The sequence below is a fragment of the Gymnoscopelus braueri genome (genome assembly GCF_963280865.1).
Source record: "Gymnoscopelus braueri genome assembly, chromosome: 1".
NCBI classification, from domain to species: Eukaryota; Metazoa; Chordata; class Actinopteri; order Myctophiformes; family Myctophidae; genus Gymnoscopelus; species Gymnoscopelus braueri.
This window is the reverse complement of record NC_137603.1, coordinates 22,893,156-22,908,155: the sequence shown is the minus strand read 5'-3', so window position 1 is coordinate 22,908,155 and position 15,000 is coordinate 22,893,156. Positions and strand designations below refer to the sequence as shown.

General features: G+C 43.3%; 1 protein-coding gene and 1 pseudogene across 2 annotated transcripts in view; both read right to left on the bottom strand.

Annotated features, from left to right (window-relative positions):
- The window catches only part of tpma (alpha-tropomyosin), a gene marked incomplete at its 5' end in the record, with an annotated part of 303,129 nt that overhangs the window by 163,486 nt on the left and 124,643 nt on the right, over positions 1-15,000 (bottom strand). The gene's annotated exons all lie outside the window — the stretch shown is intronic.
- Positions 1-15,000, bottom strand: part of LOC308080842 (transmembrane protein 266-like) — a 68,896-nt pseudogene that overhangs the window by 9,976 nt on the left and 43,920 nt on the right. Inside the window, exons 3-7 of the transcript in view lie at positions 11,124-11,278; positions 8,418-8,491; positions 6,084-6,140; positions 5,447-5,585; positions 2,357-2,472 (exon numbers count right to left, since the gene is read on the bottom strand). The product of the transcript in view is annotated as a transmembrane protein 266-like (transcript). The remainder of the gene's footprint in view (positions 1-2,356; positions 2,473-5,446; positions 5,586-6,083; positions 6,141-8,417; positions 8,492-11,123; positions 11,279-15,000) is intronic.

The following is a 15,000-nucleotide window of genomic DNA, read 5'->3' as shown; positions in this document are numbered from 1 at the left end:
TGAAGGCACGCCCACTTGTAGGCTACTGCGTACATGTTATGACGAACCTCCCCGACAGATTCAAACGCAGAGCAGAATCTGTTCTTGAGAGATTACCATCCAAGTGATGCTGAAGGTTTTATATATAGATTCATTTGACAGCACTATCATCAGTGTTGAGTAAATGGACCCCTTGTTGAAGACCCATGGACTAGTCACTAGTCAGTAGGGTATAGTACAAGTTAGACTTGCACCTTCTTTCCTGAGATCAAGGATTGAATATACAGTTTAGAATTTCTAATTCCTTGGTTATTAAGATAAAATACATACAGTGTATGTATATGTCTATGTACTATTTGTTTATATGTAGCAGCCAAAAAGAATAATATGCATAATATAGAATATACAGAAAATAATAGGGGAATGTGTTTGCGTGCAAAGATATACAGGCTAACAAGCTTAATATATACAAAAAATACTATATATCCGTGCTCTGTTGGTGAGTGGGTTAAAGACAGTTGACCTGACATCAGGGTCATTGTTAATGTTCAGAACTCTCATAGCCTGAGGGAAGAAGTTATTTCTGTGTCTCTGTGCTGTGCCTGCACATTATTAAGATTAAAATGATAAACCTCTATAACTCTAACTAAAACATTTATCCTGAGGTTGGGTCAAAGGTAAATATAGCCAAAGGCTTACAGCTATAGAGGTTTGGGCCGCTATGCGGCCCCCACACCTACGTCACACTGCCGATCCGACCAAAATGTCTGAGTCATAGTGTCGGGGGCTTTGTCAGAGTACCCATTGTACCTGTCTATCTGTTTCCCTTTTATGCCCAAATATGGAGATCCCTGATGTCATCAGTATATGCCCATATACTGGAATGCCCATATATGGGCATATTGGTTGGATCGGCGGTTCTGGACAACTGGATTGCCGAACTACTCTGTGGCGGGCACAGCACTCCCTCGAGTCCTTGCCGCTACGCTACGCGGCAAGTTTGAAGTCATTCGGTCCCATTTATGCACATGACCATATATGGGCATAGCGGTCGGATCTGTGGCTCGGGACAACCGGATCTCTGTATCTGTCAGTCCTTGTCCCTTTAACTCATTGACTGCCAGAGTTAAAACCTCGTTCATAGCAGCCCTTGCCAGCGATTTTCGTGTTTTTTTGTTTCGTTATTTTGTTATTTAATTCACATATAGAAAGTCTGTCTTGACACTTGAATCGTTTTGATCGTTCCGCCACTAGAGAGCAGCACATACCAAGCTTGATCGCCTCTCGATCACACTCGCCCCCTCCCAGACCCACTCACACAGTGAAACACATGAACCGGAAGTGAAATGTCTCAGATTCTGTTATCGGCGAAAATTACTTTGTGATACACAACGGGGATGACTGTTCGTCACCCAGACCATAGATTATAGGAGGGGAGGTCTCCGATCGTTTTTCATAGCGTGTGAAAAACAGTTTGTTTCCCTATTATGGTCGAAAATGACTGGGGGGAAAAATGTAAAACCGAAAACGGAACCCAAGTCATGGAACCGGATGCAGTGGTGGTTGAAGTAAGTGGAACCCGAAACTTAGCCTGATTCATAACAGAATAGCGTGATCAGAGCATAAAGATCAATAAAGACCATAGATCGCATTAACGCGATCCTGGCGGCCAAGCGCGCTATTTATTAGATCGCGTTAATGCGATAATGGCGGCCAATGAGTTAATGCCCATATATGGAGATCGCTGATGTCATCAGTATATGCCCATATATGGGTATGCCCCCTTTTGTGCCCATATATGGAGCTAGTAATTCAACAGACCTATTATAGCATTAATTTATATTGTCTGTATAAGTGGTAGTGCTATGACACAGTGTCTGTCAACCTTGCAGCCGCGAACAAATAGTTTGTCAGGTGAGAGCACTTGACAGGGTGAGGTGACGAGACGTTGTCCCTATTATAATGGAATGATAATTATTGTTAAACGTAGGGTGTTTGAGGTGTTTTTCACACTCACAGGGTGTTCCTATTATAATAAATGATAATTATTCGTATTGAAAGGTATGGTGTTTGAGGCGTTTAAGGCAGTGGTTCCAAAACACTGGGCCGGGACCACTTTATCGTGGGTTGTGATGAAATTATTATTTCATTATTTAAAAAATAATGAATTTCAGAAAAGAAAACTTGAGTAAAAATTAAAATAAAAATTAAGAAATAGTGAAAATATCTACAATACTATTTTTTCACAATTAAATAGTTAATTCATAATTTCATAATTTTTGTAAGTTTGGGTCCCGGGTAATCACCAAATTAATATATTGGGTCTCGAGCTGAAAGGTCTGGGACCCACTGGTCTAAGGTGTTATTTCAGACTCACAGCTTGCTCCTGGCAGATCTGAGTCAGCCGCTCCAGCTGTTCCTCTCTCATAGCTTTAGACTTCTCACACTGCTGGATCTCCAGTTCCATCTCCACCTTCACCTGCAACACATAGGCTGAGAGAGAGACAGACAGACAGACAGACAGACAGACAGACAGACAGACAGACAGACATTTAAAGATTTCAAAATTATTGATTGCACTTTCATTGGACACTGGAGTGAAGTCAGACCCACTTTGCAATCTTACGGACCTTTAGAGTGTGAATGGTTCAGTCTGCATCATCAGTGTCACTTGCAGTACTGTATGTTAATCATCCTCATCATGGGATTGAACGAATGCTATACAGTAGGACTGACAGCCGTGACAACTATGATGGGACCTCACCGCGATGGCAGCATGCTTCTCTGTCATCACACACATGAGTCACCTGTGACGTCATCTTCATCGATATGACATCACATGTAGCCTGATTAAGAGGGATTGTGGTTGGCACAGAGGTCAAACTTCCAGCAGAGAGTCCCAGACTTGTCCCAGACCACGTTAGCTACTTTATAACTGTGTTCCCAGGCCAGCGTGGAGATATAATATAGTGCAGTGGTTCTCAAACTGTGGGCCGAGAGGATACTGCAAGTGGGCCCCCAAATAATTGGAAGAATATTTAGATTTGAATGATAATATGCATATAACTGCTCTGAAAAATGTACGCGGCCCACACATCTGACCACTGGGGTGGTCAGATGGGTGGTCCGCGAACACTTTAGAGAAAAGGTTGAGAAGAAGCACTGATTTAGTGGATATATTAGAGTGGACCCTCTCAGAGGTACACACAGATACATTCATCACGGTACAGTTCAGTACCTTCTACTGTACGTTTCAATTCTTCATGCGGTCCCAGGCTTTTATCGTGTTTACACAGCAGAGCCATGGATTCGTTTTTTATGATTATCATTAATGACAAAATATTTCCAGTGGAGACATACTGTACTTACTACTTACCTCATCAAGCAATACGTTTGGAAAGACACAAAAACATACATGTTCCCCAATTCTGGTGCATTCACAGTTCAACAGCTTCAGTAAAGTGCATGGATTAGCAGCCAGAGTGCTAACATGGATTAGCACCCACCGTGCTAATGCTGGGTAGACATGCATTTGAAGATTCTCTTGGGATTGAATGGAAACACTGAGCCACTCATTTAGGAAAAACAAACACAGCATTCATCGCATAATTTGTATCTTTGGCCGTCTGGCTGTGCCAGACTACCTCAGGCAGTAGTCCAGGCACTATCTCCTCTTGAGATGGAGACAAAACTGGGAAAACTGGGTTTTCTTTTCCCTATTAAAGAGTAACAACTGTAAGGGTGAGGCCCCACTGTCGTCTACTTGTTTTCTTTCTTTCGAGTCGAGTAGCCACTTGGGAATCGGAAGGTTCCAGGTTCGATCCCTATCCCCCCGTGTTAGCGTTGAAGTGTACTTGAGCAAGACACTGAACCCCTAACTGCTCTCGATGAGAAGGGTGGTGCCTTGCATGGTTTCCTCTGCCATTGGCGTGTGAGTGTAAATCACATTGTAAAGCCATTTGGAAAAAAGGCACCATTTACCACTCCCCATTTAGTTGTTATAACAATTAATACTCCCCACACACTTCTGTGTTGCCGCCGCCGTTGTACTGTGTACTGGCTCACCTGGAGCTCCCACCGGCATATTCCTCAGCGTTTGTCAGGTACTGGGAGGCAAACAGAAGTTCCATGGAGTGCATTGAAGTCAATGAGAGCCGGGTTGACAGGCTAATAGAATAGAACATTTTTATCCCACACGCAACCGGGAGACAAGGCCACGAGGAGGGTGACCTCCCAACTGCTATCGATCCAGAGAGGAGTGAGAGACAGAGAGAGAGAGAGACACACAGAGAGACAGACAGAGAGAGAGAGGGAGAGAAAGACAGACAGACAGACAGACCGACAGAAAGAGCACTATGGGGGTGACCTCCGAGCCAGTATTGATCCAGCCTACATTAACATGTTGAACAGCCGCAAGATTCATTATGGTTCCTCTGAATCTGCTTACGATCTGCTTCCCATCAATACGCGTTAGAGCGGCTGAGTGGCAGCAATTTACTCTGAGCGCTGGTCGATAGCCTTATTGTTCTGAATAGTAAATAATTTGTCTAATCATGCGGCGAATGGGGTCATTTTGTCATTGTACTCCGTAATAATGTGCCGCGTACATCAGCGTCAAGGCTCCGAGTCACTGGGAAAGCATGGAAGTGAGTTATTAGTATGGATTTTTATAATCATCTGGCTCTTTGATTAATCCCATTGAAATGCTGTCACAGGACGACTGTGTGTTAATGGTGCATATAAGACATAAACTAGACTCTGGACTTGACTTCACGTGGTATGAAACCCTCGGCTGATAAACCAGGGCATCGACATACATGTTTCACTTCTCAGTCACAATCAGCTTTATCTGAGAACAGTCCTTTGTTCCACAAAGTAAGCTTAAGGTCGGGTTTAGACCTCAGACTATGACTTCACTGCCAACCATCTTCCAAAACATACCTTGTTTTACTTTTTGAGGAATCCATTGGATTCCATTCATTTCGGTACTACAGTATATAAAAAATACATTGTGTAACCTACTTGATATCCAAAAAGAATAAAGTCTGCATACTGGATAATGCTCCGAAGCAAAACAAATATTGGTTTCTACCATTTGGACGTGACGTTTCGAGCCTCACCGGCTCTTCATCAGATGAAGATGATGTATAAATGGACCTAACCTCAATCCTAACCCAGACACCTGGAACCTTAGTATCTTTATCCGACCAACTTCACACTGGGCCCTGCACTCCTTCGGTTCCTCAGCGATATACGTCCAAGTCCATCGGTTGAATGGTTCTCGAGATACGCGGACACACTCGCATACACTCACTCTCTCACAGAGATTCCATGAATTTGTAGATGGACCCTGACGGGTAGCCTACATTTGGTTCCATTTATACACTCTGAGAGTTAAGAGTGGAAGAGGGCATTCGTGCAGGCAGCTCCAAAGAACAGGGGGGTCCGGGACAGTGGATGTTCTCACCATCGATGATGCGTTTGACCCTCCAGATGCGCAGGGTGATGATGAGGCTGATGGCGTCCCAGGGACTGCTGGGACCGTTGGCCACCGTGGAGGCCACCATGGGTGCCAAGGACAGCACGATGACAGCGCCGTCAAACACCTGCCCCCATTCACACACGCACACGCACACGCACACGCACACACACACACACACACACACACACACACACACACACACACACACACTTATAGCGTCACACAAATGTATGAAAAGTAGCAGATCTGCAAGCTCGAACGTGACGCGTCTTGAGCCTGTTAATCTGCTACTTTTGCATTCTGAAAATACATATGAGGTTTCCCCCTGACAAGAGACACTATTACAGATCCTTGTACAGTACATACAGGTACACATACTGTATGCCCCTCACACCTCCATGTGTAATGCTCGGGATTCGAACCCCCGGTCTCCCGTACAGGAAGGGACGTTAGTCAAACATCTTTTATCCACTTTTAGACTTTTGGTCTTCAGGCAGAGGCTCTGAGCCCACTCCACTATACGACCACTCTAAGTCTAATGTGTTCACACATTGCAGTTGTTAATGAGTTAAACTACTTTTTCAAACACATTAAAATAGCGTGAGGGAGTTACACCTCATACCTCAACTTTGTTCTCGATGTAATCCCAGATCCCAAGAACCACGACTCTAAAGACAGTCTGTGAGAGAGAGAGAGAGAGAGAGAGAGAGAGAGAGAGAGAGAGAGAGAGAGAGAGAGAGAGAGAGAGAGAGAGAGAGAGAGAGAGATATGCTTAATTTATAGTTGCACGTCAAAAAAAAATTATTAGGTGAAGGCTGAATCATCCTATAAAATGTGTTAAATGTAAACGTGAGTTGTCATCACATTCACTACATTCTTTCGGCAGGATATATATATAAATATACAAATATTAAAATGCTTACGACAGATACTGATCTTCACAGCGTCCAGTCTAATCTGTACAGAGCAGCAATGGTTGACCAAGTACTCAACCCCAGTACTGGAGTCAAAGTATAGATGCTCCTGGTCAAATATTACTCAAGTGAAAGTTGCTCTGTTAAATATGTAATTTAAAAAATACTTGATTATGCAAAAAATATACACCGTATTCAGGACTATTTTTGAAAGATTTGCAAAAAGAAATTAACTTAAAAGAAAAAAAGGAGGGAAAAAAAGAACCTTGTGATAATGAGTACTTTTACTTATATATAGTATAGTATATTGTAATGTCAATACCTTTGTACTTTTACTCAAGCAACATTTAGCATTTTTTAATACATGACTTTTATACTTATATACAGTAGTGGTGGTATTGCTACTTTTACTAAACTACTTACTACTACTTCCACCACTGGTTGTGTGTTGTGGCCATTGATTTACAATCCCATTAGCATGTCCTGTCATGTAATAGCCAGGCTAATCCATCAAAGTGGGACCTGTGTCTGACACCGCCGCTTGTTGTGACAACAATAGCGGTGACATCCGAGCGACAGCGCTGCGGTGACATGTGTTGTGTGTGTCAGGATCCCGTCACCGTAACTCCATCCCTCGCTGCTCATTAACCCGGGTGTTAATTATGACCCATGTCGCTTCACTGCTTAATTATATGCTTAATGCTTAATTATAGCCCAACATTTTGGTCTGTAAGGCTAAACGGGCGTCCGTTTGTTTGGAGTTCCCTCTAGTATACTTCAGTGGTTCTCAAACCTTTTCGTGTCAAGGACCCCCAACCCGAATTTATATGTATTTGGCCGCGGACCCCCCCATCTGAAAATATTTTGTGCCAGGGACCCCCCAGAAGAGGAGATTTGTGTTAAGAATTGCAAAATTATTCAACATTTTTCAAACACTTTCAAGATTTTTCAAAAATGTTCTAACATAGCAGATGCGTGCCGCACTGCGAACTTGTATATCTGCTATTTTTTAATAGCCCAAAAATATGGATAAGGGGGTTCAAATGTAGTAGCAAATTTAGCTGGGGACATCCTGGAACCCCCTGTAGGACCCCTGGACTTTGAGAACCATTGGTATACTTAACTGAAACTAACAAAATAACGACAACTAGATTTAGAGAAAAAAAAAACATTTCAGTTAACTGAAAAAAATAATCAATTAAAACAAGTCTTTACCAAAAAAACGACAACTACGTTACTGAAACTGTATTGTGTGTTTAAAGGACCACTTTGCCCACTTTCAACCTATCCTGTTCCTCACTACTGCTCTTTATAAGATGGCATCATTCCTGTCTACTCACTCTGTGTCTCAGTGGAGGGCTGTGAACACTTCAGAATACCTGCCTAACGGTAACATCATCGGTAGACAGGTTTGGTCATTTCAAACAAGATTTCAAAATGTTCTATTAGCTTGGAATCCCCTTTGATGATGTCACAGTTTCTGAACTGTAGCCTACACAGCCCACCAATGAGACATACAGTGAGTATTAGTGAGGACCAATTATATGAAAATAAGGTTGAAAATGGGTGAAGTGCTACTTTAAAGGAGTAGTTCACCCAAAAAATTACTTATTTTCTATCAATTACACACCCCATGAAGCCTTGAATTCATGGATTTATTTTTGTTTTTGTGGCATTCCTAAGACAATAATTTGATGACCGTGTGTATTTCCGGTAGGAGACACAAATAATCTACTTTGTGTCTCCTACCGGATACATTAGCCGGCAGGAGACGGGAATCAAATTATTAGCTTAGGAATGCGACAAAAACAAAAAAGAATCCATGGATTCAAGGCTTCATAGGGTGTACAATTGATAGAAAATAAGTAATTTTTTTGGGTGAACTCCTCCTTTAACTAACTAAAACTAACTGAAATCATATAATGTTGTTAATTTTCATTTTTGTCAATATTTCATATATAACCCTAATATTTGGGGTGGAAGTGAAATCCTACTCCAACCAAGAACATAATGATTAAGTCTACAGTTTGATGGACACTGACCTCTGAGAAGAAGAGGGAGAGGATGGCCAGGCTGATCCAGTGGATGATGCTGGCAAACTCAAAAGCATTGGAAACTACAGAGAAAAGGGACACAAAAGTAAGGTTAGAGTCTCGAGACAAACCGTTGACTCACGCAATTTTCAATTGCTTCCACCAGTTCTGACGGTTACTCACCCGAAGCCTAAAATTCATGGAGAAGTTTTGTTTTTCTATGAAGAATCGATAAACAAGGAAAATAGTGAGTGTGTGTGTGTGTGTGCGTGTGCGTGTGCGTGTGCGTGTGCGTGTGCGTGTGTGTGTGTGTGTGTGTGTGTGTGTGTTTGGGTTCATCGCAAGCTGGATTCACATGCACGCGCTGGCCCAGGTGCACTCCTCGTTTGTGCGTGAGATTTATCCCGGGAGTGTTTTAAGTAAAGTTTGAGCAAACTTTACTACAAAAACTAAAAAGAGATCTCCATGAATTCAAGGCTTCATGGAGTGAGTAATTGTCATTGTAAGTTATTTTGTGGGTGAAGCATCCCTTTAAGCACCATTGTCTGTTCTTTGAGTTGCATCCCGTCACTCGCTGTCGCTGGAATAGTAATTCTTTACATTTTGTCTTAAAGGAGTTTGTGCTATGAGTCGATCCAGCTTTGACTTGTTCCGCCAACTCTGTGTGTGTGTGTGTGTGTGTGTGTGTGTGTGTGTGTGTGTGTGTGTGTGTGTGTGTGTGTGTGTGTGTGTGTGTGTGTGTGTGTGTGTGTGTGTGTGTGTGTGTGTGTGTGTGTGTGTGTGTGTGTGTGTGTGTGTGTGTTTCCTGCGTGCCTGAATCAATTTCCCTCTGTTTCTCTCTCCCCATCACCCATCGTGATCCTTGCTTCCACATTGCATCTATCAGCATTCTGTATCCCTCCCCACATCTCTGACATTGTCCATTAATCCCCGCGGTGCCAACCCGCTGCCCTCCATCTCCTCTGACACTAGGCTACTAATCTATGTGAGAGTTTGTCTCAATCACTCCTGAAACAAGTACACTGATTATTTTACAAGTAGCAGTCCTGTACTCAAAATTTTACTTGAGTAAAAGTACCAAAGTATTGGCATCAAACAGTACCAAAGTAGGAAAATGTATTGTCAAAATCTACAAACTCGTACCTTGTAGATTGAAGTATAACATAGGACTTAATATATGTTTTTGAAATAATAATATAAATATGCAACTAAGCAGTAAGTAAAGTGTTCAAATAGTTATAGTGGAGTAGAAATATTTGCCTCTGAGGTTTAGCAGAGTCGAAGTAGAGAGTATATTATGTACAGTACTTAAAATGTACTTAAATACTTTCCACCACCTCTCTCTCTCTCTCTCTCTCTCTCTCTCTCTCTCTCTCTCTCTTCCATTTGTCTTGTGTGACTGGCAGCGGCCAAAGCAGCTCATTGGACGTACATCTGAAGTGACTGTCCGTGCAGCGCGCCCCGGAGCCAAACCTCAGGTATCATTACACAGCCTCGCGTCTCCTGGACGCCGGCCCCGCAATCGATGGACGCCCGGCCCCCGGCCCGCAATCGATGGAGACGCGTTCCCTGCCGCCATTGACAAGAGCACTGGCTTCATTATCACCTCTCTGCATCACTCTACATCACAGGCCCTGTGCTGTCCACACACACACACGGACACCATAGTTCCTCTCCGACTGGCCGGGCGACACACAGAGGTAAGTCTAAATGGACCCGTCCTCACAGGTCCATTTGGTTCCATTTGTACACTCTGTTAACCCATTGAGACCTGAAGCCGATTCTACATGTCTCCTAAATCTCAACAGTATTCTGAAAAACTTATGTTTGTGCTCAATCTTTTTCATGTCAAGGACCCCCAAAATTATATGTATTTGCCCACGGACCCCCATCAAAATATCTTGTTCCAGGGACCCCCAGAAGCAAAGATTTGAGTTAAAAATGTTCGCTTTAAAAATATATATATTCAAAGATTTGCACACATTTTCACGATTTTTCAAAAATAGCAGATCTACAAGCTCGTAGCGCGGCACTCGGTGCCGCGCTATGAGCTTGTATATCTGCTATTTTTGAATAGCCTAAAGTGCAAAATAATGTTTTTTTAGCTCAAATCTAAAAATGACACAGTTCCAGGTCTTAATGGGTTAAATTAACACTGATTTTACAGATTACAGATTTAAAAAAGGCCATCAAATGGGGGTCCGTAGCCTGCGTGCATATCAAACTGGGGGTCCTTGGAAATAAAATGTTTGAGAATCACTGCTATAGCTGCAAAGAAATCTTATGGGGGTCCCTGGTATATCTTTTCAAATGGGGGTCCGCAGGCTCAATATGTGTCAATTTGGGGCTCCTTGACATGAAAAGGTTCCTCACTTCTACGTCTTTGTGACGTCCACCAGCCACCAGTCTCCATAATCGTTGCAGTCGGCCAGAAACCTTGTATCTCCATAATTAAACGTGTTATGTTTTTTTTGGTATATTAATGCCGATAATAAAAAAGGACATACAAGATTTACACCCTACAGCAATGATGAATACGGGCACGTTAGGTTTGTGACATGGAGCAGTCACACAGCACAGTGAAGCAACATCAGAGTGCAGCGCTTAGTAATACTTCGTCAGACGAGATCGGCAACAAAAAGAACAACGTATTTTCATCAGAAACACAAACGTAGTGTAAAGTGAAGCTGCTACTAGTGCGCGGTGGTGACTTACATTGTAGGAGCTTGGTGTCTATGAGCAGTTCCAGGGACAGAAAGACCACCAGCAGCAGGAGACTGGCCACCAGGACACAGTTGAAGCCAGCGCTGAGCAGACACACCTCCCACAGGGCCACCCTGCGCCCGCAGCACGGCTTCAGCCAGTTGGACCTGCATGGGGACACACAGCACACATAGCACCACCGTAAATATGATTTATTTCATTTGTTTTTTTTTATAGTCGCCAATTATTGTAGGCCTATACCTTTTTTCTCCCAATTTGTCGTTATGCCAATTACGCTCTGGCCCAGCCTGTAGCCTGAAGACAAAGATCACCCTCCCCACCCAGCTTCCGTCCCCCAAACACGGTCAATTGCGTTCATATAGACCAGGGGTCTGCAACGGTTTTCAGGCCAAGGACCCCTTAGCTGAGAGAGAGGTGAAGCAGTGATCCCTACTACATGTTGGATTCATTTTAAATGTTTTCAGACATTTAACCACTTAAACCCTCAATACTTTGTAAACTTGACCTTTGGCTCGTACTTGGTCTGCTCTTTTTGCCAGACCCAGGGGGTCGGCCTTACATGAGGCTTTGTCTGTCCCCCTCTCGTCCATACATGGGCATAAAAGGGACCGGTCTGTCCCTTTCGTCCATACATGGGCATAAAAGGGACCGGTCTGTCCCTTTCGTCCATACATGGGCATAAAAGGGACCGGTCTGTCCCTTTCGTCCATACATGGGCATAAAAGGGACCGGTCTGTCCCTTTCGTCCGTACATGGGCATAAAAGGGACCGGTCTGTCCCTTTCGTCCGTACATGGGCATAAAAGGGACCGGTCTGTCCCTTTCGTCCGTACATGGGCATAAAAGGGACCGGTCTGTCCTTTTCGTCCATACATGGGCCTAAAAGAGGTTTGTAGGTGTGTTACGTACTAGGAATTTATTCTGGGTCTGGCAGAACCAGGTCTCCTGGTCTTGTTCCCCTGGGCATTGATTGATTGATTGAATACTTTATTTAGAAAGACATGGTAAAAGTAGCCTGGTAAACCCTCCCTCCGGAAATCTCATTTCCATTTGATTCCAGGAGTGAGTCTGGCATGAAGGCTTGTATGGACGTATCTAGCGCATTACCAAAAAACCGAGCCTATCAGCGTCGCAGCTCATCGTTCTGTGATTGACAGCAAAAGTTGGCCAATCAGGTGGCGAGTTCGAGTCAGCCCGAATGGACCCGAGTGCAGCCTGAGTGCAGCCAACCAAACACGAACGGCAGCCATTGTTTCTGTGGGAAGTTTCTACTTTTTATTTTCGGTTTTAAAACGCTCTCAAACTTCTTTTTTGAGGTTCGGAATTTACTTATAAGATATCGTTTGAATAGAATTTAGTTGTTTAACTTCATATATGTGGTCAATTAATCATGACAGAGCCTATTTAAAAATAAAAATTCAGAGAACCGGCAGGGGCGGGCAGTGACACGCATGTATCCGAATAAGGCAACCTATTTTGGGCATGGCCATCTCAAAAGTCCCGTTGCGTCACATAGTCTGGAGGTGGTAAAATGCACTGCAATTGGCTGAAGGGGAACAACGATCATTGGCTGAAGGGGTTGTCAGTCAACGGTATTACTCCCGTCCAACTCCAGCCCACAGCCACTATTGCAGAATGGGCGATCATGCCAGACTCACTCCTGGAATCAAATGGAAATTAGATTTCCGGAGGGAGGGTTTACCAGGCTATGGTAAAAGTACATGGAAGTACAATTCACTATACAAGGTCCTCTAAACTGGATCACTCATAAAAGCACTTGGCTTGTTTAAAATGAGATCCCTGTGCACTCAAATCATGATGACATTTAAGAAGACATACAAATATACACTATAACCTCTTAGCCGATCTACAAGCTCACAACGCGTCTGTGATAGGTAGCAGGTTGTACTGTACATGAGGTTAGACGTAAGGTGCAAAAACATACCTATTGCTGCACATGATGTACTGTATATACAGTTGATGAATTGAATACATAGGACCCCAATGGAAACAAGACCACAAGGACTTTTTTGGTGTTATCCTTTTAGACCAAGTGTTTGACTGTACTCATGCTGTCTTGCATTTTTGTCTAATAAAATATTCAATCAATCAATCACTATCTGCTGCCTCATACCATTGCCTTTTTATGGAATATGTGACCTGCTTGTTTACGAACATTATTTCACTGAACTCATATCAGGGATATTTGAATATCTGATCTGTGTTTCCTTGTTCTTCCTTTCTATTTCTATCCATTCTTTTCCTGAAAACTACAAATGATGGGAACTTGTACACACATTCCACCCTCTCTAAACCTGTGATGTGACTTCAGTCTGTTAGCAATATGCGTAATGGCCAGGAGAGGGTGCTAGTTGGCACTGGTAAAAAGGTGACATGATTTTACTGTAGTAGATCCAAGCAGAGTTTGGAGGTGGTGGAGATGAGACAGCAATGGTGGGAAAAGTACTAAAGTAAGTCAAATTATCGATACCACATTATAGTAAAAGTCCTGTATTCAATTTTGTATGTATTTTGATTGTAGAGGTACAAAGGTATTGGCGTCAGGTAGGACGGCTACTCATTATGCATAGTTTTTTCAAAAGTTTAAATTGTGCTGCATTTTGAGCAAGATGAGTTTTGTTTTGTAAAAGTAATCTAAATCTGCAAATTAGCATATAACTAAAACTTTCATTTAGCGGGCCGCAGTGGCCCAGGATTGGACAGGCGGGAGAACCAATGACATGAAGTGCTGCCCTCAGAAGGCATTCCAATGAATATAAGACACATCTGCCAGGAGGTAGAGCGGCTGCTTAGAATTCGGAAGGTTCCTGGTTCGATCCCGGGCTCCCCCCTGAGCTACTGCTGAAGTGTCCTTGAGCAAGAGACTGAACACCTAACTGCTCTGCGCTTTAGATAAAGGCACTATGTCAGTGGTTCTCAACCTTTTTTGGGCCAGCACCATCCTATCCTTTATCCAGGTCCCTTATCCCCCCATCACCCAATTGAAATTTATGCTAACAACATGAGCCGCCAGCTGCGAACCCCTGGAAAAGGGGTTCGAAAAGAACATAATAGGCTACAGCAAGCCAAAATGCACCGAGAATCAAGGTTGCAAGGAAACAGAGTAAACTGGAAACCTATTGTCAGTGTGGTCATTTGGGGAGGAGGTAATGTGACTTGAAATGTTATTATGAATTCAGCAAGGCTATGCCTGGAAGTACCGTAGGTAGACAGGACAGGTAGCCCATGGGCCAGTGGGTTAGCAGCTGATGTGATAGAAGGCAGAAAGTACAACAGAGCAGCAGCACACGCTTGTCTACAAAGCATTGATGAAGCTTGCCTGGAAAGGCTTTCTCCTCTGGCTAAAGGGCAAACATACAACAGAGGTTCACCTCCTGGAAGAAGCCCTGAGCTGTTTCAAGTCTACCAGGACTTTCTCTGAAGCCAACATGGTCTTTTAGCTTTCTGGATGTTCTGCTTTGATTGGAGAAGGCAACTGGGATGCTGCACCTTATATGCACCCAAGAGGGTTAAAGGGATGTTTCACTTTCAAAAAAACGTTGGCTCATTGTATCGTCTACGCAGGCTTTGGTGAGCCCCCCAGACCGTTTTTATGTTGCTTGATTCAGTATTTAAATATTTGATATTCATTTTATCAGACACGCCCCCTTCTTATACGGTTACATGTCGGCTTTCCGACATGTCGCCTTTCCGACGGTAACTAACCCTATACCTAACCCTAGCCCTAACCCTAACCCTAACCGCATGCGGAAGCCACTAGTCGGAGTAGTGGGATGTCGGAATTATGAGCGCAGACCTTCCTATACAAACCCATTATAACTTTTTTAACATATAACTTTAATTTTTAA